A 6,908-nucleotide genomic window follows, 5' to 3' on the forward strand; every position below is an offset into this window, starting at 1 on the left:
TGGATCTTGGCCCTGTTGTTACCACTTCTCTGTCACTCTCTGTGGCTTTGATTTCACAGCTTTCTGTACCTGGATCTGGGAGCTTCAATGCACAGGGACCTCCACTATAGACAGTTCATTCTTGATTGTAATGAAATCCTCTCTTCTGTTGAGATGGCTCATTTACTACCCATCAGGATGGCAAAATGGACTAATCTCCACATCAGAGTTCCAAGTTTCTATAATTACAATGAGGTCTTGTGACCGTCACTCATAAATGAATAGCACAATCCTGTCAGCATCTTTCCCACCCTCTCTTACCCAAATCCATCAGAAAAAGGGGAAATAATCCAACGTGTGTGATCAAATAGTTGTTCGGTAGCAATTACAATGACTGTATCTAGAAGAGCCATATCAAGGAAATCATTGAACTGCACAGTGTAGTGTAAAAAACAGACTGCAGGTTATCTTTGAATGCCACCATCCCTGGAATGCGGCCCTAATTTCATCTGAGTTGAAACTCCAGCCTTCAGATTCGTGCTGCTTACCTCAGGATGGAGGAAGTGGGCAGAAGGGGCATGTTCCTCCCTTTGAGAGCATATTCCAGAATTTATATGAAGCACTTCTGCTTATATACTTTTGGCCAAAAAAGAGGCAGATGGTCACATAGTAAAAAGGTGCACCATTCCCCACCTCCCCTTTACTCTGAGTATTTGTGGATCTAGGCTAAAATTAGTAGTTCTATTAAAGAATCAGAAGAGAATAATAGATATTATGGTAAAGCTGCTGGTTGGTTCATTGGATGATCCAAATACCAATGTGTATCATTGTTTCTACTAAAACATCATCTTCCCTCTCTTCCTAAGAGAGACAAACACGAGTCCCACCGCACTAGCGCGTCTGACAGGAAAACCGCAATCCCTCAGCGACTCAATCTTCATCATAAAGTCACACAGCAGCTCCCTGTGGGTCAAGAACCAACACGCTAAACTATCTGCTCACAAAACAACCAATACACAATAAAAGTTCCCATTTGCAAATGACCATCACAATTTTCACATCTTGCTGGACAGAGATAGCAAAGCTGCTCTTTCTGAAAATAGAATCGATTCTTTCATTAGTCAATCTGGGAGCTGTTGGTTCTTTCCTCTGCAAAAACGCTTTGTCCACCACCCTGCAATCCTTCATCGTCATATGTATCGTGCACTTTTCAGAGTATGGATTCCTTAGGGACTTTTCCAGGCCCTTCCCTACTGGCATATGTTTCAGGGTCAGATACTGTTTCGGATTAAGCTCATGAACCATACAGTCCAGGGATGTGAATACCCTTGTTATCAGACAGAGAGCATTGCAAACTCAATTACGGTAGAAGTAGTTAGGTTAAAGTGTCATGCCTTATCATTTTCTCACTTTTGACACATTTTAAAGTTGTTGTGATTTGTGTGTGCGCACGTTGGTGGGCACATGAGTGTGTAGACAGTGAAAGGGAAATGCATGTGAATTAAGCCTCTAGTGAATCCTCTCTGACCCTAGACCGGGGATGTGAAAAGCCTTGCTATCAAGCAGAGTGCAATGGAAAGTGGATTCTTGCAGAACCTGTTAGGCTAATATCCCTTTTGACTCATTTTAAATTTGTTCTTGTTTATAAATAGATCTGCCTCCTTTCCTGTTGAGCTTTTTCTATGTTTTCTTTGTTATTTCTGGGTTTTAGTTTTGGGGTATGATTTTCATTATATGAAATCTAGGTAGAGTTAGAATGTAGCATACTTCCACTGGGGTACCTTACCAAAGAATTACAAAATAGCCGGGACAAGAAAAGAGAAATGCACAGTATACGCCTTGAAGTTGGAACTGTCAAGAAAAGCAAATTAAAACTTGGACAAAAATGTTCACTATATTTACCGCAGGTGCCAGCGGTAAAGCTGAGAAGCAGCGAGGCAGCACACAGGAGGTGATTGATACAGAGGAGTGAGGTGTTGTCTGGAATCTGGTCTTTGCTGTTTGATTGGATCCCATTGTCTTCCCTTAACTTAAAAAATATTCAACTTTTAGTCGTTGAAAAAGATACACTACAGAAATATCTGAATTCAACAATTCCTCCATGTACAATTTAGTGACACTGATAAATCTCTTCAAGTTATGTGAAAATTCTCACCTCCCCCATTCGGATTTGTTCCTATGGCATTTAAATGAACTCACTGCTGTGGAAGCTTCCTACTTTTAAAATTGATCCTATACAGATCGTTCTACATAAGACACAACACTCAAGGAAGACAGTTTTTACTAAGTTAGCTAAATTGTTCTATGATTTAAGGAAGATTTTAGGAGATATTTTCAGTTTAAAGTTTGAAGATAATCACAGGGCAATAGTTTTGAGGGCTCATCCAGCCTCAATGATTCCAGAAATTCTGGATTTTATTAGAATTTGAAATCCTGTTGCACATTTTCTTCCTTTGAACCAGGCTTCTTCTAGAGAAATGCTGATCCAAAGGCTCAGTAACCATAGGCTGGAGCCACGCAGCTCTTCTGGTCGTCCGACAAAGAGCACGTCTTACTTCAACTCCTCCACGGAGGTGCTTGAACAAGATTGGAGATCACAGTCCTATTTACTGTAAAGGCCATTGCTTTGCAGACAGGAGTGATAACTACTTCCCATTCATATCAAGACCCAGTTGAATTTTTCTTTCGTGCATGGTTCTAATTATTATACTCTTCATCAATTTAGATTACTGATCTCAGGCAGAAGTCACTTCTTTTATCAAAGAAGTAGGTCCTTTTATCTCCATTTGCATCCAGATTAACTGTATCCTAGATTCTCTCCTAAAGACTTTTGCTGAAGCAACAACACAGTGCTACACCTGCATTCTGAATATATACTTGCATATAATAAATACGTCTTAGGATAGACCATTGTCTAGAGGCCTTTAAAAATGTGGAAAGCAATATTTTACCAACAATTTTGCTACAGCAATAGAACATTTGGCCAACTCTTCATGAGACTGCATAGGTTATTTAGGATGGAATCTTAGGAAGCGAGGAAAACCCAGCAGAGGAACCCCAGATGAAGTGATTAATGAAGGCATGATATGAGTTTCAAATATCAAATATATAAACAACCTTGTTTTTTTTAAAACTCATAGTCAAGCATTAGGTAAGATAGATAAGACATTTTAAAAAAAACTTATTTTTGTTTTAAAGTAATTTGTTTTGTTGTGAGGTAAAACTAGTTTTAAAGAACAACTTGCAGTGAAGACCAAACAGACATGTCAGTTAGATAAAGGGACCTAACCCAAGGACGCACATGAAAAGCACGCTCGGGAACAAGACTCACCCCAGGAGTCACCCAGTCCTGACAGCTGACCACTGCTTCTTCTGAGGTGCTGAGAACTGATTACCTGGGCATGCTGTGATTGCTTGAGCTAAGACCTTCAAGATTTTAGCTCCTTGTGTCGTGTAACCCATCTGAGTCAAGAGTTGCAGATGACGAAAACCTGCTGTTCTCTGACCAGACCAGCAACCACAAACCATACACCCAGCGATCCTGACCTTGTAGTTTGTGAGTTTAATTTTGGGACTGCCCCATTTCTGTCTTCCTTCCCTTTGACTAATTTACAGAACCACACGACTCTGTGAATTAGTGTATTGCTTCAATTACCATCTTGGACAAGTAAGTCTGACATTGTGGAAAGACACAATTTTGTGTAAGTCATACTTTACGTGGCTTGATTAAAACAGGTCAGAAGAATAAAAAAGAAAAGAAAGGCTACAAAAACATAGCAATCAAGAGTTTTAAGGAAGGAGGAAGTGAATGTATCAAATGTTCATAGCAGATTGTAACATCCGTTCTGAGAAATAACGTAAGTGGGAGCGACAGTGCTGGGAATGCTTTTAAGAACCGCAGAAAATGTCAGTTTCGGAAGCTGTGTTTCACACCAGAGCCTTCCATACAGTGGGCTCTTGCTCTGTCAGTGCCCTCAATCCTTGACCGATTCTTTTTGTTAACAACTTCTTTTTGGTAGAGTGACTGAACTTTTCCTATCTTCTTTTGTTCCTTTCTGAATTGTTCTAACTTTTGACCCTAAAATCCTCCGATACTGCAGCTTGAAGCCTCACGTTTTTCTTTCGTTCTTTGACCTTGAGAAATGCGAAGTGTCTTCTTCCCATTTGGTTTTCTAACTCTAGGACTCCGCAGTTACTTGACTTGGTCTTCTCAAGCCACCTATGGGATTTTCTGTTCAGCTCGTCTTTATTTCTGTCATTTGCTTGATTTATTTATTTTTTTTGAGTTACATATTCAGTAGAAGTATGTTGTACTAAAGCTCATTTTAAGTTAGCGTATGCAAACACACTAAAGACCACATCCTCATATTTGCATATTATAAAGAAACAAATGAAAATCAGAGGAGTCAAGCTACACCATCTTTCACAGAAGTCATAGGGCAATCTAGTTCTTTATCATTAAGGTACCTGAGTTAGTTAAAGTTTATTGTGCCAACCTGGCCGATAAACACATGTGGGGCTAATTGAAGGGTGGAGAGATAAATAGCTCGGTGAGCCTCACCTTTTTAGTTCTCGGGTCTCTTGCTTTGTGATGGTTGGACCAGGGTGCAGCTGCCTTAGCAGTTCCCTGCTTTAGCTGGCAAGGCTCACTTCCTGCAAGACATCCCTGAGGAGAAGCCACATGAACCTACCCCGATGCAGCCCTGGATGCTGGAGCACCTGTGTTGAGACCCCTGCCAGTGGTGAGATGCTTATACGCTCACTGACTCAGCTCTCCTCCTGCAGTCGGCATCATAGTATGTGTTTTGTGAGATGGAGGAGGACATTGTGGATTGGTGTAGGACATATGGGCTAATGTTGGACTTGTGGGCTTGGGCAGCATGGTTTGGGATGTTTTCTTGATGTGCACTTACCCCTTATATAAAACTCTCTCTTATACACATGAGTTTCTGTGGATTTGTTTTTCTAAAGTAACCAGACTAACACAGTACCTCAAGGTGATTAGACCACCAACTCCACAGGAGTAAGGTGAGGTTTCCTACTCCCGTAAAGAATGACAGTCTTGGAAACTGAAAGAGATGGTTTTACTTCATCCTACAGGGTCACTATGAGTCAGAAATAGACTCAATGGCTGTGAGTTTGGTTTTGGGGGAGATTGTTACCTAGTATTTAGAAAGGAAAGAAGGGGAACTATGGTCTCTAAAACTAGTTGCTGTGAAGTAACCCTCCTTGTAGATCTCAGAGTAGAACTATGCTCCTTAGTGGTTTGAATGGTTATTATTTTTCACAAGGAGATCACCGGGAAGTTCATTCAAAGGACCTCCAAGTGGAATCAACCCCCCAACCATTCTGTTAGGAATCATGCTTTTAACCATCTTATAAAATCACTGCTGTCTACTGGATTCTGACTCATAGTGACCCTCCAGGGTAGGGTTGAACTGCCCTGTTGAGTTTCCGAGCCTGTTAATTTTTATTTACCTATTTATCTTTTAAGGGGATAGCATTAACGCAGTCCCCACTACCACAAACTATGTAGTCGTGTTTCCCACATTTGGGGAAACTACAGGGCCAGCACATCCGGAGTGCAATGGATAAGCCCTGCCCTGGGAAAACCACCTTTGTGATCATGGTATCTCCCCTGCCAGGTAAGTATGAAGCCTGTTAATGTTTACAGGCAGCGAAAGCTTAATCTTCCTCCTGTGAAGCTGTTAACTATCGGGGCCTATGGTTGGCAGCCCAAGTCAACTGACTACACAGAAGCAAATTCTGGAAGGGTTTCTTTGGTAAACACACTTATAGACATATATACACATATATGTATGTGTGTGTATTTACATTTACAATAGACTTTGAACAGGGCTCCTCAATGAGTAGAGTCTAAGTAGTTAGTAGAAGGTAAATGCTGGTCTACCAATGGAAAGATGGATGATTCTAACTCATCCTCTGAAGTAAGGCCCGGTGTTCATGCTTCTGAAACATCAGAGATATGAGAACAATCTACCCTGCTGTTCCACTCTGCATACTCTGAGACAGTTTGCACATGACACTAATTTTCCACTCCAGAATTTACATGCCTTTTGTTTCCTGGGCTTCACTGCAATCCTTTCAAAGTGACAGCACTCTTCGCCCTTCGCTGCGACAGACCCGCGTTCCTGCAGCCTTCTTGCCTGCTGAACTCGGTTTGCTCTTTTGATCTCATGTGACGGATTGCTCCCAAAGAGAATGTTCCTAATGGGTGTTATTGTTTATTTTAATGGCCTATCTCTTTTTTAGCTGAAAGGCGATCGCAGGACATAAAACTATTTTTGTTTATTGTTTTTCATTGAATCCTAAATCTTAAGAAGGCATTTTAATATAATGAGGGAATCAACATTTTAAGCTATTTGAGTAGTGCCAAGATAATACTTTTTTTTATCATATTAAAGATGAACTGTTTCTAGTTATTTCCATTACAATACAAGTGTTGAATGACCTAGAATAAGACAACCTATCTTTTAGGCTGAAAAAAAAAAAAAAGATAAAGAGGTTCAATACTGTTGAAGGGAGGAGGAAAAGAAGAATAGGAAGAGCCAGGACTGACCCGTGACACCAAGGCAAAACACTAAAGGTGTGCGCAGAGCAATGGGGAGGAGCAGAGCAGGGAGGTCCCGAGGGAGTACAAAGGACAGACTCTGGGGCCAGAGCATGGCACCCCATCAGACCTGACTGGAGGACATGCCTACAGGTCTAAAATCAGACCTTGATCTATTTACAGGCTTTTCTTTCTTTCTAAATTTTTTTCTTTCTCTCTCTTTTTTCTTTTAACTAATTTATTCTTTTATGGGTCATTGGTTTTCTTTTTTGTTTTCATCACTGTGTTCTCATTCGTCATCTGTCTTGCTATGCCTTGCTTTTTGGTGCATATCATTATCACTACAGATCTATCTAGA

The 6,908-nt window shown here is 40.7% G+C and overlaps 1 non-coding gene across 1 annotated transcript; it reads right to left on the minus strand.

Annotated features, from left to right (window-relative positions):
- Positions 1–5,471: 5,471 nt before the first annotated feature.
- LOC115869053 lies at positions 5,472–5,632 on the minus strand. Its single transcript, XR_004045964.1, has one exon. It is a non-coding gene; the product is annotated as a U1 spliceosomal RNA (small nuclear RNA).
- Between the last annotated feature and the right edge of the window lie 1,276 nt (positions 5,633–6,908).

This window comes from Echinops telfairi, unplaced genomic scaffold (genome assembly GCF_000313985.2).
Source record: "Echinops telfairi isolate 266 unplaced genomic scaffold, ASM31398v2 ScPeMD7_1;HRSCAF=3_0, whole genome shotgun sequence".
NCBI lineage: Eukaryota > Metazoa > Chordata > Mammalia > Afrosoricida > Tenrecidae > Echinops > Echinops telfairi.